This window comes from Streptopelia decaocto (genome assembly GCF_964273445.1).
Source record: "Streptopelia decaocto genome assembly, chromosome: 1".
In the NCBI taxonomy this organism is placed as follows: Eukaryota; Metazoa; Chordata; class Aves; order Columbiformes; family Columbidae; genus Streptopelia; species Streptopelia decaocto.
The window spans coordinates 196329635-196344783 of NC_138663.1; positions in this window are offsets into that span (position 1 = coordinate 196329635).

The window sequence follows — 15149 nt, forward strand, 5'->3', positions numbered from 1 at the left end:
ACCTGAAGAGATAACAGCAACTGTACTGGACTACAGAGACTCATTAAAAGTACTAGACAGAGTCTGAAAACGTCTACTTTCAAATTCATGATGTTTATATTATTCTCATAGTTCTCCAATAGCTCTGTCAAAGCACTGTTGGGTTACACTGGGATTATGTCTGGACACTGGTATTCCATGCTATTGTAATTGTTACTTCTTATGCTTTTTTGTAATACTGCAGGCAGAGCAGCTGTTCTTAGTTTCTAAAATTCAGCAAATAACTGTTGTTTTTTTTTGGGGGGGAGAGGGTGGTTCAGGGGGCACTGAAGGGGAAGAAGAAGAGAAAGACTCACATCACCAGGGGAAGCATGGGGAGAGAGAAGACAAATAATTAAAAAAAAAAAAAAAAAAAAAAAGAAAAGAGAGAGAATCAACTTTCATGCAGTAACCTTAAAAAATAAAGTTTTAAAAAAGCACTTACATGTTTGTGAATTTCTAATCTTGACATCTTAGGGTCTCAATATAACAAATGTTAATAAGTTCAATTGCAGTCATGGTTCTAAAAACATTTTTGTGCTTCCTAAGAGACTTCTGTGTCAAGCAGAGGCGGGTGTACTTTGAAATATGTCTGGGTAAAAATAGCATCATTAAATTCAGACTCAGATGCATTTAAACAAACGAGGTAAGAGTTTTTGATGCTTTCCTGTGTGGTTAATAGTGTTTTGATAACATAACTTGTATTTTTATAAGATGTACCATGATCTCTTAACGGTCATGAGTAGTCAAAGTCTCTTGCAGTCATTAAGGCAGACAAATCTGACTCAAAAGATGTATAACAGCTTTTCTAAACACAGCCCAGGGAGATGGTGTCAGACACATGCAGCTGACTGTAGAATTAGAAAAAACCTTCCTTTGACCAAAGTAAAAGCCATATGTATCATGATGGGTATTTATTCCTAGTAAGAAAAAAGGACTGACTATATGAACACCACACAAAAAGTGTGATGTGAAGCCTATTAAGAATAGAGAAATTTCTCCTATCATCAACAACCTTCAGATCACACCTAAAGTGCTTGATGAGCTTAATCACTGAAATTTTTACAGAAAGAGAGAGAACGAGTATAGCACATAGAAAAGGGCATTAGCTCTTCAAACTTTTTGGCCAAAATGTTCTAATTAGTCTCTTATATAAAATCTAGTGCTCCCTTTCCAGAGTGTTTATAAAATATCAGAAACTTTGTTAGTCAGAGAATTTTGTAGAGATCTTCCAAAGTAAAGGCAACATTAATACAAACTGCAACTATTCTGATAAGACTATCACTAGAAAATCATCCTGAAATGTTTCTGCCCTACATCCTGAAAGTCTGCAGGTTTGTTTGTGTGGCCCTCTGAGACAGGGCAAGAACTGCACTACCAGTCGATTGCCTGTATATGGGCTGTTCTCTGGAACTCATCACTTGACAAATAGTTGAGGTTAAGTGCTTCTACTGAAATCAAACAGCAGAAGGCTTCAGGCACGTGCCACACTGTGCAACTTGAAGCTTTTCTTCTCTGCCAGCATTGGCTTAAAGCTTCCTGGAAGTGGTTAAATTCAGTTCAGCTTTTTCCCTGAAGATGTAAGATCACGGCCAAAGAAGGGTCAGAGTAGAGAGGGAAGAAGAATGAGAGAGAAGATGAAACTGGGACAGTGTCAAGGACAGAAACCTGGAGAGCCAGACTCACCGCTTTGGATGTGGAGGATCAGACAGATATGGTGAAGCCAGAAACTCCTCTTTTCAGGAAGCATTTCAACTCCAAGGTCTTTCCAACAGTGGGAAAAGGAAGGTGGTTAACCTGATTTTCATAGCTCTGGCACAAGTTGTGCCACAGCTGTTATCCCACCCATGACTGGCAACTGTTGTAAGCTACTACCTACTTCGACTGTGTTCAGAGCTACTCCTGGCAACTGAAATGCATATTGTGTTGATTTTCACTTGAATGAAGAATAGATACAGGGCTTTGATCTGTGTCCCACTGGAATATACAGGCCCTTGTCCCAGGAAAGTTTCAAACTCTAAAGACAAAAATAGGTTAGTTACAGGTCTTCCCAAGCCTGAAAAGAAACTCTAAGGTCATCAGGTTTCAGCTCTGAGGAAGGACTTTTTTTCAAAATGAATTCAAAACTCTCTTCTTTGCACTCTTTTGTCCTTGGGTGACAAACTGGGGCAAGGTGACTTTCCATTTTACGTGGTTCCGTCTAATCCACTGAGCCCTGCAAGCTGCACCTGTCCTAGCGTTACTTCAACACCTCCAAGTGGTATGTGTTGCAACATGACTAATATTTATCATGGTAGATCTTTTTATAATACCCTTTCTATGTTAAACCAGTACTTTTTCTCAACACTTTCTGAGTGACATGAGGATGTCACACTTGGCTTTGCAAAACTTGACTTTTATGCACTTCCTTTATATGCATTGATATTTCTGGGAGAGGTCTGCCTCAAAAAATCAAAACAAAAGGATTGTAAACAACACTATAGATGTTAAATTGCCACTGAGTTTAGGGCTCTGAGTTTTATCTAGACAATATTCTAATTCTATATGTTAGTTGCATTGATTGATTCAAATAATAATAAAAAGAATAACAGAAAGACAGTGAATGAGATTCCACTATGCACGAATTTGAAGAGCGCTGTGCCAGCTGCCATGACATAGTTTACCACACAGACATCTGAATTATAAAAAAAAATTGGCTTATATACTTTAAGAAAACTTAGATTCTACCATGATTCGGGGAAGTTACCAAGATATTATCAAGACACCAGTATTGTCTTATTGTAATTGATTTAGATTTATGACTTTCTGAGAATCTGAAGGGTTTTTTAAAAAAAATCTTTATAATGAATTATTGGGAAAAATCTTTGGTACATTCTGCCCTGGATTTGATGCACTATATGGCATTATAATATTACAATCAATAAATTCAGAACAGCAACCATATGCATCTTTCTGTGAATCTATAGGGAATTCCAAGGATAATGGATGCTTCCCATGAAAAAACAGGTAAGATAACAAAATGTTTTCCTTTTATGGTCTCAGGTGAAAATTCTCAGGATCAGAGTGCAGAACATTCCCATTGTGTACTTGACAACAAATGGACTTGTGGTGAGGTCTGCATGGAACCCATGTACCACAGGCTGACCTCTGCCTCCTGCCTCAGCCCACGGACCCAAGGACATGGCTCCTGGCTCACACCCCACATGTTTTCATATGTGACTGGCTGGTGTCCATGTTTTGAAATCATCATACCCCTGTGATCTCAGAGCAGCCTCTGATTGGATCCCCACTTCCTTCCCATAAGGAAGATACAGGTACACTTTATATATGTCTATATATAAGGAGATATATATATATATATATCTTTACACATATATAAAGATCTAGTAGTTTAATGTAATAAGGAGAATAAGAGAAAGGTCCACAAAGTTTCCCCCAGAACATAACACAAACCAGAAGATCCAGCCAATGGCTCACAAATCAGAACATTTTATTTCAAGGTCAGTTTGAGACAGAGAGGGTGGGTGGCACTGAGCTCCTTTGTCCAGGGCTGTGAGGAGCCTCCAGCTGCCTGTGGGACCTGGCACAATGCAGCCTGGGGCTGTGTGTGCTGCCTTGTCCTTAGGTCAATGGCTTTGTCAAAAGCTGCAGAAATCTCTGGCTGAGCAGCTGTGCAGGGAGGGGATGGGAGTGCACCATGGTCTGGTCATGGGACTGTCTGGGCTTCTGGCTGAAAACGCAGGAGAAAAAAACAAGGAGCAGCCACCCTGGCTCACCATGGGCAACCCCTGCCCAGGGATCTGCCAGACTCTCAATTCCTTTACCTGTTCTCATTGTGCTTGTAGAAGGTAGCAAATCTCTGCCTGTGTGGCTGAGAACAGGAGTGTGCCATGATCTGGTCCTGTCCTGTGTAAGCCTGCATCTGCAAAAGCCAGGATAAAAAACTAAAGGACCAGCCACCACCTCTCACCATGGGCAACCCCTGACAAGCCTCTGCCAGGCTCTTGATTCCTTAACTTAGTATCAGAGTCCTTGTAGAAGATAGTGAATCTCTCTGGCTGTGTGGCTGAGGTTGGGAGTACACCATGGTCTGGTCCCATCCCTGTCTGGGCTTGCATCTGCAAAAGGCAGGAAAACAAACAAAAGGAGCAGCCACCGCCATTCCCCAAGGGCAACCCCTGACCAGGGCTCTGCCAAACTCTCCGCCCTGCGCTCTCACCTCAGCCCTCGCTCACCCGCCTGCTCCCCTCCAGTCTGGGCCAGCTCTGGATCAAAATTATACAGCTTCACAGACTTTATAACCACTTTCCAGGGTACTATTTTTAGTCCCAGAGACAGATGGGATCTTTAGGCACAGAAACTTCAAAGTGTGTGCAAATTTTGCGTGCTCAACCTGGGAATCATAATACCTGGTTTTGCAGGTCTCGTAACACAGAATTTGTCACTCATCTCATACTGACTTTGGTTTTGTAACATTTGTGTACGAACAAGATCCTCAGGGACTGGTATTTGTCACCTTTCACCTCTACATTTGTAGAGGTGCCTGTCTCTCTAGGTATGTAGACAATTGAGTCAGTGGAGAGTGATCAGTACTTCTACAGCAGATGACCCCTTCAATTAAGATGAATAGCAACATTAAATGTTGTTGTTTCTCTCCATTGACTGTAAGAGGAGTCTAACATAACCAGTCTTAAGGAGAAAGGATGCCTCTTTAGCATCATTGCCTGGTGGTTGTGGAGTAAGTTTTGTTCCCTCACTGCATGAACCTTTCTACTTCCCAAAGCCTCAATCCTGTAGATTAATATTCCACACACACAAGAGGAGGAAGTTCTGAGTGTCACCAGGGCTGCTTATGAAGTCTGCATGAGACGTTTATTGGATAATACATATAAACAGTAGCTCTAAAGCTTTTTTTTTTGTGTGTGTGTGTGTGTGTGTGCAATTTATAATTTTCTACTCTGCCTTAACGTGATTCTGAGTCCTAAACAGTAAAAATACATCAGTACCATCTTTATAGCTCCCCTGGGTTCTTGTACTGTGATGCAAGACCCTTTGTTAGGATAAAATCTGAGCAGGAAGGGAATATGTCAGAACTTCAATATGAACAGATTTCCTCTCTGCTTTGTTCTGAAAAAATGTGCTTTCACACAGCAGCAAGGTGAATGCAAAGGCCAACAAAAATAAGCAATAGATTGGCTCTCTGACTTGTCAAATCTACTGTTCTCCCCTTATCATGCCCTTGCCTTAAGAAAACTTTCCAGGAACCTATTCCAGGACTTTGAAGCCAGATTACACACACACAGATTGAACAGAAAATGTAAGATGTGTCAATGTTTTTTTAGCTAGTACCTTTAGTCCCAGAAAATTTGGCTTCTATTTCTATGCTTTCTTGTCAAACATCATCATTTATATTATCTAAATCCAAGTTTCTTTTTTTACACATGTCAAGCAAACGCATTTGTGGGGTTTTTATTTATTTGTTTTCCCCAATATGTATAATACATTGTTTCTCAGGCACCAAGCAAGTTCAGAATGCCTTCTTCCATTTGTATGGCACAAAGTATGTTTCTGTGCATAGTGCAGGTCTTATATGTTCCCACCTTTCCCATGTACCCTGCAGAGTCTGCTTCCTTGCTGCCTGGTGTCTGTTCCCTTGCACAGGAACATCAGGCTAGCAGTCATGGTCTGTAGCCTCTAGCAAAAGAAAGTCTTATCACAAACAGCTTTTAAGTTAAATACAAAAGTCATTAAGAGATGGTGTATGGGAAATATCACCTTCACTTTGGAGAAGTCCACTTTTTTACTGCACGCTATTTGGGTGCATCCTGACATGGGTTACAAAAATTTCATGTCCTCACTCTCCATAGTTTTTTTCATTTCCTTCAGGAAAGACACCATATGGTAGGAAGTGGAAAAGGTATGTGAAATCCATAAGGTTCTAAAGCTTTCTGTCCCAGGGTAAGCCATTTCCCAACATTTCGTATTAAGATCTTACCATTTAATTGATACACAACATCAGTAGCACAAAATAGTCCTCTTCACCATCATTACAAACACTTGTGACTGATTACTTGCAGCTCCTTTCAAGCAGGTTTATGAGAGGATGTTGCCAGATGTCTTTGGTATTAGACCTTGATATGGAGGCTGAAGATACCCAAAATAATGGAAAGGAACACAGGAAACGGGAATAGAGAGAAAGTGTGAAAGGTGTGATGATAAGTAAGTATGTAACCACTGAAGAAATTAGGGTCATTTGTTTTTCATACCCTTGCCCCTCAGATGCCTTTATTCTTTGTAGGACAATGTAAGACAATCCATTAAAAGCTTCTAGCAATAGAAATAATTAATAATTTCTACTTTCCTAGTATCCGGTTCCCTACTATTCACTATTCCACCCTGTTCCCTAGTGAGCTGGCACATCACTGCAGGCCTGAATTGTACACGCCATCAGAAAGACTGTGTTCTCTATTCATTAAACTGTTCTGGGATACTTAAATTCTCTTTCATTCAGTTTCTTACTCTTTCCTGCCAGAAGGTTCTGACTTATTATGGTGAAAAATAAGACAGCACAATGCTAATTCATTACATTAGTAAATGTCATCCAAATATAATTTCTTCTTCTCTAGCAATTAATCTGTGCCACTAGAATACTTCTTCTGGAAGTTTTTCTCCTGGTTTAAATATAAGTTGTTACCTGAAAGGGCACTAGTATATACTAAAATAAATTTCTGATTAACACCCAGTGGTGTATTTCAGTGTCCCAGTTTCTGGTGAGGAATTAATCCTGTTGTTGCTACTGATTCTGTGTTATCTTGCACCATAATAACTGTGCTTCTGTGAGGTGACTGCAATGTTCTGACTAATCAGAATTCTCAAGTCAACAATTTTGGTTAATTAAGTAAACGCATAGATATTGTGACCTCTTTGTTATATGTTCACTAATTTTGACAGTATTTCTAGAGTCATACATTGTGTAGAAATCAGCTTTGTGGTTATAAAGACTGAAAGGGGAAAGCAGACCTTCCTGTGGCTCTCATTTCAATTTCTCCAAGGAAATTTCTCTCTTTACTGCATTGTAAAGAACATAAGTGATGAGAGGCAGATGAGATAGAGAGGAGAGAATGTAACTGATCAGTTCCGCCACCTTAGCTTCCAATTGAAAGCTTTTGTAACTAGTTTAATTTTACTATAGAAATCAGACAGTTTTGTCTTTTGATCTGTATTACTGCCCAAGAAGGCATAAATGACCACAGGGTAATATCTTTGTTAGTTTTTCAGCATTACTGAAAATCCCTCAAAAGCATCTGAAATGGATATTGTTAGTTTTATTTATTTGTTTAGTTGCTTATAATTTGACTAATTAATTAGTCATGCATCTTTCTAGAGCACTATCACTGATTTTTAAAGTAAGCAATTCTACCTAATGCAATAGCAATGTCAATAAAACCATCCCACTGTTTGGTCAGGGTAATTTCACTTATAGGGAGGTGATCCTTCTGACGATGACTTCTTTGTAAAGATGACCTGGAGAGCAACTTCACAGAAAAAGTGTAAAACATAAGTCAAGTTTCTTAGCTATGCAAAAGGCTAAGCTTCTACTAGTGAAGGGACTGGGATCAGCTGATGAAACAGAACTTATTCAGCTGTGATGTCTCTGTAACGTCTTTTCCATCATCTCTCAGCTGGATCCACTGCCCATTACCGAGGTTTCAATGTATGACATTCTTTGTGTTTTCATGTTACTTATTGTAAGAACTCTGTCTTATATCAATTGTTCCTAGATGGTATGTCGCTTGATATTTCCTGTGTTTCTCCTAAGGAAAGGCTTATTTCTCTGAAAGCTTGTCTGCTTTTACCTATATATTTACATATGTATATACAGACAAGCTAGGCAAATAAAAATACTGGTAATTCCCACAAACTTTCCTTTTCTTTTGAATGAGAATATACATATCTAATCCAGGATTTTGCTGAGTGTTTCTGTGCAAGAAGATACGTTCTTCAGCCTCTTTTTCCTAGAGAATTGAAACAAAAGCTATACTACTTTATGTAGTGGTGTTTCCAGATGATGGTTCTCAGCATGATTGATTTTCAAGCTGACCCTGTATCAGGGTATATTTTCATTTCCTTGGAGTTCTGGTTTCTGCACAAAAGGAAACTGTGAACTGTGGTGCATTCTGCGCACTGGATGCTCTGTGGATTGAGCATGAGGGTCACCCATGAATTTATATGGACATAGTTTAGTTTTCTGTTTTGTTCTCAATTTCCTAATAGGTCCCAGGGTTTAAACTGTTGACTTTTTTTGGTTGGTTGGTTGTTTTGCCATCTGGCAGATACCAGGCACATTTTTCCATTGATCTGTCTCTCATAACCTCAAGTCTCAATTGTGTAGCATTAATGATCACCTCAGAGTCCATCACTTCATACAGGAAGCTGACAGTCTTTTTCCTCACATCCAATACTTGACATTTATCGACACTGAATTTCATCTTTCATTTCATCACTCAGTCTCATACATTTTCTATGTAGTTCTTCATAGTGATCTCCTGTCTTTTTTATTTTGAATAACTTTGTATCATCAGCAGAATTCATCACCTCAGAGATCACTGTCTCTTCCAGCTCATTTATGAATATGATGTCTGGAGAACAAATGTATGCTGTATAGAGGAAGAACTCTAAGTGGAAGGCACTGTGAACCCTTCAACACTTTGACTTTAGTACAAAAGCATCTGCCTGAGAATTTTGTGGTAGAAGTGCCTGTCAAATGTGAAGAGATGAAGGATTTTGCAAGCCTTCATCTAGATGTTCTCTATGCAGACAGGTGCAGTGGGCTGCAATGATCCAGGCCAGAGAGAGGATTTCTACATAGACACATCAGAGGAGATAAGGCAATAGTAACTTCCCAGATAATGTGGGAAGGATTGTTCAATATTATGACTGGGTACAGCTTTCTTTAAAAGTTGTGCCTATAATTTGTTAGGGTTAGGAAGATACTCTGGCCACTACTCTAAAGGACAGATTCATATCCATTCCCATCTTCTTCCAGATGTTTGTTTGAAAATAGGTTTCTCCGTTCTTTGAAGTGTTTTCATTAGGGATTAGTATGGGTTTGGTCTTGTTAGCCTGCTTTAAATCAAATAATACACATCTGGAAACACAGAGCATATATCATACTGAAATGGAGTTATTATTGGATGGAATTTTTGTAAAAGGGTATCTTCCTTATCATTAGGGAGATTAAATGTCTTTGGAAAAAACATAAGTCATCAGCTAAATGTGTAATCCCAAACCAGCAGCAGCTCACTGGGCAAAGGTAAACTTTGTTTCTGCTAGTAAGACAGTAGCAAATAAAGAGGTGATTTCCCCTCTCTCTCTGGAGATGAGAGGACTACTTGTGAAAGGCCAGTAAAATCTTCATTTAAAAACATATGCCAGAAAATTGAGAGGTATAAGAGGTCACAGGAATGTTATGGAAACCTGCATTATAGCAAAAGAAGAAACTCAGTGTATTTGATTTATAAGAAAAAAGAAGCCAGAAACCAAGTGACTGGAAGCTCAAGCAAGACAAAATTAAACCAAAATTAGAATTGATGCTCAAAGTGAAGTAATTGACTGTTGGGTCAAATGGATCATCACCTGCTTGAGAAATCATTTCGTATTAGTTTGGGCCTTCATGCCAGAATTTTGATATCTAAGAATAACTTTCTCACAGTGTTAACTGTCAGTTGTAAAAAGTAAAAAGAAATCCCTTGTGCATAACAGAGAAGGAACAATAAGTGGGGTTTTCTTACTTCTGCTCTCAACTCAAGCACCAGCATTTTTATCTTCTGATCAGATGAAGAAATACAGTTGTTTCTGAAGAACTAGATTTGAAGGACTGTAATTGGTTCTAGCACAATGACACAGTAACTGAGAACTTCATATCCCTTTATTCCTTACTTGTTCAGTATTTCATAGACATAAATAATCCTCTTCCAGATGCTGAGTTTGAACCCAACAGTCCCAGAACCAACACTGTGGTATCTTTCCCAGTTGGTCTGATTTAAATGACTTGTTCCACTAACTACTGTATCATCGTAGCTTTAAATATTTTGGTACAATTTCATAATTTCATAATTAGTTCATTAATTCTTGTGTTTTATGATATATTACTCCTGAGAAGACTTTTATCCTGAGGGATTTTGATATTCGTGTTAATATAACAGAAGTATTATGCGTAAGTTTTTCTTTGATCTTTAGAATTTCACTGAGAAGTGCCATTTGGGAATGCATTGATTAGTTTTAATCACAGAGTTAGATCATTAAATAACATGTATCTAGCAAAAGCAACTATTTTACCCCTTGACTATTTTATGCAGGTCACGAATAATGAATAATTTGGCACTAAAAAATAATTAGGACACCAAGGGTAATGTATTTACCACACCAAGACAAATTATTACATTTTTCATTGCTGCTATTAGTACCTACAACAACACTTCAGCTTTTACTTTTGTTTGTGAGTTTTAATGTATGTAATATTTACTGTGCTAGGTCATCGCCGTGGTTCTCTTTTTAATTCCACAGAGCAATCATGCACCTGATTAAAGCTGTGTGCTTAATGCTTCAGGATATCCAAAAGTTTTCACTGTTACGTGTATTACAGTATAACATTTCAGTAATTCCATTTGCTTGCAGGCTTAGGTGTTTCCAAATCACAGCTTTTTTTCCTATATTCAATATGGTCTTCCAAGAGCTAGAACTATTTGAGGTAAGCTCACATAGTTTCACTTATTTCAGTGCAAAATGTCTTTTTATATGTAATGGAATTTTATTACCTGATCCATTATTTTTTACTGCTAAGGCTTAGAAAGGTCATATTGTAAAAAAAAGATCCCATATAGGAAACAAATCTTTAGTACAGTTATCATAAACTAAGGAAAAAAACCCCAACCATGTAAAGCAACACTGGTGGACTCCACTGTCCAGAAAACCATATGTTACCATTTGAATATGTGTTATTCCTAGGTTTCATTTATCAGCCTAATGCTTCTTTTTATTGTCTATAATAATCCAACAGAAAGTCCACTCAACTGAATTCCACACTGTATTTGAGACAATGTTGTTTTCCTGGGAGAATTGTACAATTCCATGATTTTCCTCATAGTTGAAGAATATTTTTCAGATGTCTGACTTTTCCATTTTCTAACTCTAAACTGACACCTGTGAACTTTGTGCATTTTGTTCCACCCTGCATATCTTTTCTCTGCTTCTTTTGAGCACTGGATCACAAAGCAAATGATAGACCATTACGTTGTCAATTATGCTTAGGGAAAGGGTGTCAGCTCTCAGAGGCAATGATCAAATGCTCACCTTTCAAATATTCTTTTTTCCACCTTTTATCCAGTCTAGACAGGATATGATTCAGTAATGGGAGGTGTCACAGTCAAAGAAAGGCTTTTTTTCCTCCTTCTTTGGATGTGAATTCTTCTCCTCAAATGTATGTATTTTTTCCAGTGAATCCAACAGTTTAAACAGACATTCTCAAGGGCAACTAAAACCATGTCTTGCTTTTCTTAAGTCACTGTAATTTTTGATTTAAAGAGAAGAAAGAGGATGTTTACTGTGAAACAGATTTCACACTAACCAAAAGAAGCAACTAGTCCCATGGATATAAGTAGATTGGTTTATTTATCCATGTTTTTTTAATGACTCTGATCCCAAAGTACTTTTAAATATGAAGATCCTCAGTCAGTTATTCCCAACAAGTTCTGCAGTTAGTAATAACAAAAACAAGATAAAAAAAATACATATACCAATGTGATTCCATGGGAAAATATCAGTGTTCAAAAAAAAGCCCCTCATGCTCAGTTTGCTTTAAGTGGACATTGTGAAAACTAAGTGTTTTCAGGTGTTTTTATTTTTACTTTTATTAGGAAGGTAAATCTGATTAAAGAAAGTAACTTTGTGATTTGAAACTCCTTAAAAATTACTGATTGAATGCTTTGCCCCAGAATCTGTGCTTTGGAGTAGCATCTTGGTGATGCACTAGGCTTGAATTCTGTTTTCTAGAGATAGGAATGTGGTGCCATTTGAAATGCCTTTGGTTCCCTTCCAGGCCTTCAGATGTTACTGCAGAAGGGCACAGCTCTTCTACAAGTTCTTGGTGGTACCAGTTAACATCAATGTGTTGTCTAGAATATCTTCAATCTTGCATACATTTGTGTAACTGAATCATAACACATATACTCCAAGTAATTCAAAAAAATAGATGTGACATCCAGAGAAGGTTTTGCATCACTGCTGCTTCTGTGCTGCTGCTCTTTTAAAAGCATGGGGACAGCCAAGTGCCAACAAGAGCCTCACACCTCTTCAGCAAACTCCTCCAGCCTCTTTAGCCATGTCTACTGCCAGATGTAAAGAAGAGATGCTTGATTACTCTGTCAGCAGGGCAAGTGGCATCTTTGGGAGCTAAAGTATGACACAGAATGCTCCAACCCATTGAATCATTAAATTATTTAGGTTGGAGGGGACCTTCAAAGATCATCTAGTCCAATCCCCTGCCATAAGAAGGGGCGTCTTTCACTAGATGACATTGCTCAAAGCCCTGTATAAGCAAGCTGACTTTCAATATTTCTACTGATGAGGCATCCACAACTTCTCTATGCATCCTGTTCCAGTATGTCACACGTCTCATTGTAAAATATTTCTCCTTAGATCTAATCCAAACCTACCTTCTTTCAGTTTAAAACCACTGTCCTTTGTCCTGTCACTACAGATTCTGGTAAAAGCCTCTCCCCATCTTTCTTATAAGCTCCCATATTGAAGGGCCTCAATAAGGTCTCCTCAAAGCCTTCTCTTCTCTAGGCTGAACAACTCAAACTCTCTCAGCCTGTCTTCACAGGAGAGGTGTTTCAGCCCTCTGGATATTTTCAGGGCCCTCCTCTGCCCCTCTCCAACAGGTCCATGTACTGAGGGCTCCAGAGCTGGATGCAGAATTCCATGTGGGGTCTCACCAGAGCAGAGCAGAGGGGAAGAATCACCTCCCTCAACCTGCTGGCCACGCTGCTTTTGATGCAGCCCAGGATACAGTAGGCTTTTTGGGCTGCAAGTGCACGTTGTCAGCTCATGCTCAAATTTTCATCCACCTGGACCTCCAAGTGCTTATCCAGAGGGCTGCTCTCAATCCATTCTTTGCCCAGCCTGCATTGATACTGGGGGTTGCCCTGACTGAGGTGCAGGTCATCGTGCTTGGCCTTGGCATGTATTGGCCTGTGGAGAAAATGGTCTGCTAGTGATTAGACTTAACAAGACAGTAAACTAGATAGATGAACATGATGATACTGAAAATAATCGGATAAAGTGTAACAGATAGTAGCATGCTATAGTGATATTTTAATTTTAAAATGCCTATAAAATAAATTATTTGACTTAGATATTTATTTGTCTTCATTGTTCATATTACTGGGTTTTTTTTCCTAATTTTATAATAGATATTGGCTAAATATAAAGTTTATGTATCTGCAAAATAACGTATTGCCTGTTCACATGTCACATCTCGCCCTCAGGTATGAGTCAGGGGAGAAGCGACTCAGGTTCGTGGGTCCCCTTTGGTTGGAAAACACTACACACAGTACTTAAGGTCCACAAACAAAAGGCTTTTATTTTGCAGCTTGGCCCAAATGGTGTATGATTTGGTGGCAGAAGGTTTTACATTATTTTAGGTTCGATCAGTAAACATCAAAAGTTTGCGGCATATGCAGGGCTGTGAATCTTATGTTGCTATGTTACTTATAAAAGAGAAAGCAAAAAAGGCAGAAGTATGGGAAAGAAAGAAAAGAGATAGAAAGATTTCACCATCCTTATGGCTCTGCTTTATGTACAATGGGGTTTGCAGTCTCAGGTCCAGCGATATGCGGCATCCTCTGGTGTCTTGTTCAGTTCATGTGGTGAGACTGGTGGGCAGAGTGGTCCTCAGGATGATGGGTGGGTGCCATCAGTGCTTGCACAGGGTGGACCTTTATAGCCCTCTGGGCTGCCTGCTTGCATAACTTTTGATCTTTTGTGGACATATCTCAATTCCTCCCAGACGTGGAGAGGTGTCTTAATCTTTCATAGTTTTGAGTATTTACATTCCCATATATCAGTTCTACCTCAAAAATAATCAGGTTCTCCTTTTAGAAGCCCCATATTCCATCAGAAACCCCTGAAACCAGTGACCAAAAATTGTGCATGGGGTACAATACTGATATGATGTAATTCATAAAAAATGACAACAGGGATGGATTTCTGACAGCAACAAGGCAACCCAAGTGCTTGGAACTTGAAAACAGCATCAATCAATCAACCACAAAAAAGGGAGTTATTGCTTTTTACCACATAGCAAATCTAGAAATGTACCTGGTAGATTTTCAGAAAAATTTGGAGTTGGCTTAGTTCTTTAGTTCTTTGCAAAAAATCCATTTTTAGTCACTGCAGCTTTCTCTTTTTTTTTTTTTTTTTTTTTTGTATAGCACTCTAAATGCGTTTTCGAAACCTTCATATTCTTTAAGACAGCTATATTAGTTCAACATTTTAAAACATACTGTCTTCTGTTCTTAGCCAATTGCAGACAACAAACCTCTAGCAAATCTATTGCCTGACACTTTGGTTTAGGTTAGTGCTATTTGTTGATGCTCAGACAAGACAGGTAGGAAAATATTCAGCATAATTCATGACTTTTCATGACTCCCGTTTAATACTCAGTGTCTTAAATCCAATGAATAAGAAAGCAACAAAAATAACTAAAATGAATGAATAGACACAACACCTGGTCCAATCTCTAAGAATAAACAATGATAAAGTTTGAAAAATATCTAGAAAGTCCATTGAAACATAGCTTTTTACATGCCACTGTCTAAATGGTTTTGCATATTTATGGTAACATAAAATAATAATAGCTTACAAGCTACAATGAAAAAATGCACTGTGGCATTATAGGTTGTCACGGTGAATGTTAAAGAAGGAAGTATTTATAGATTTTGTTAACATTTTTCTCAGTAGAGATTGCTCAAAATTATTTTTTCTTCATTTATTTTTCACCTCAATTGTTTTCTGGGTTTTTTGGTTTATATTTTTTTAATGTTGGTTTACACCATTGGTGTTATAATATT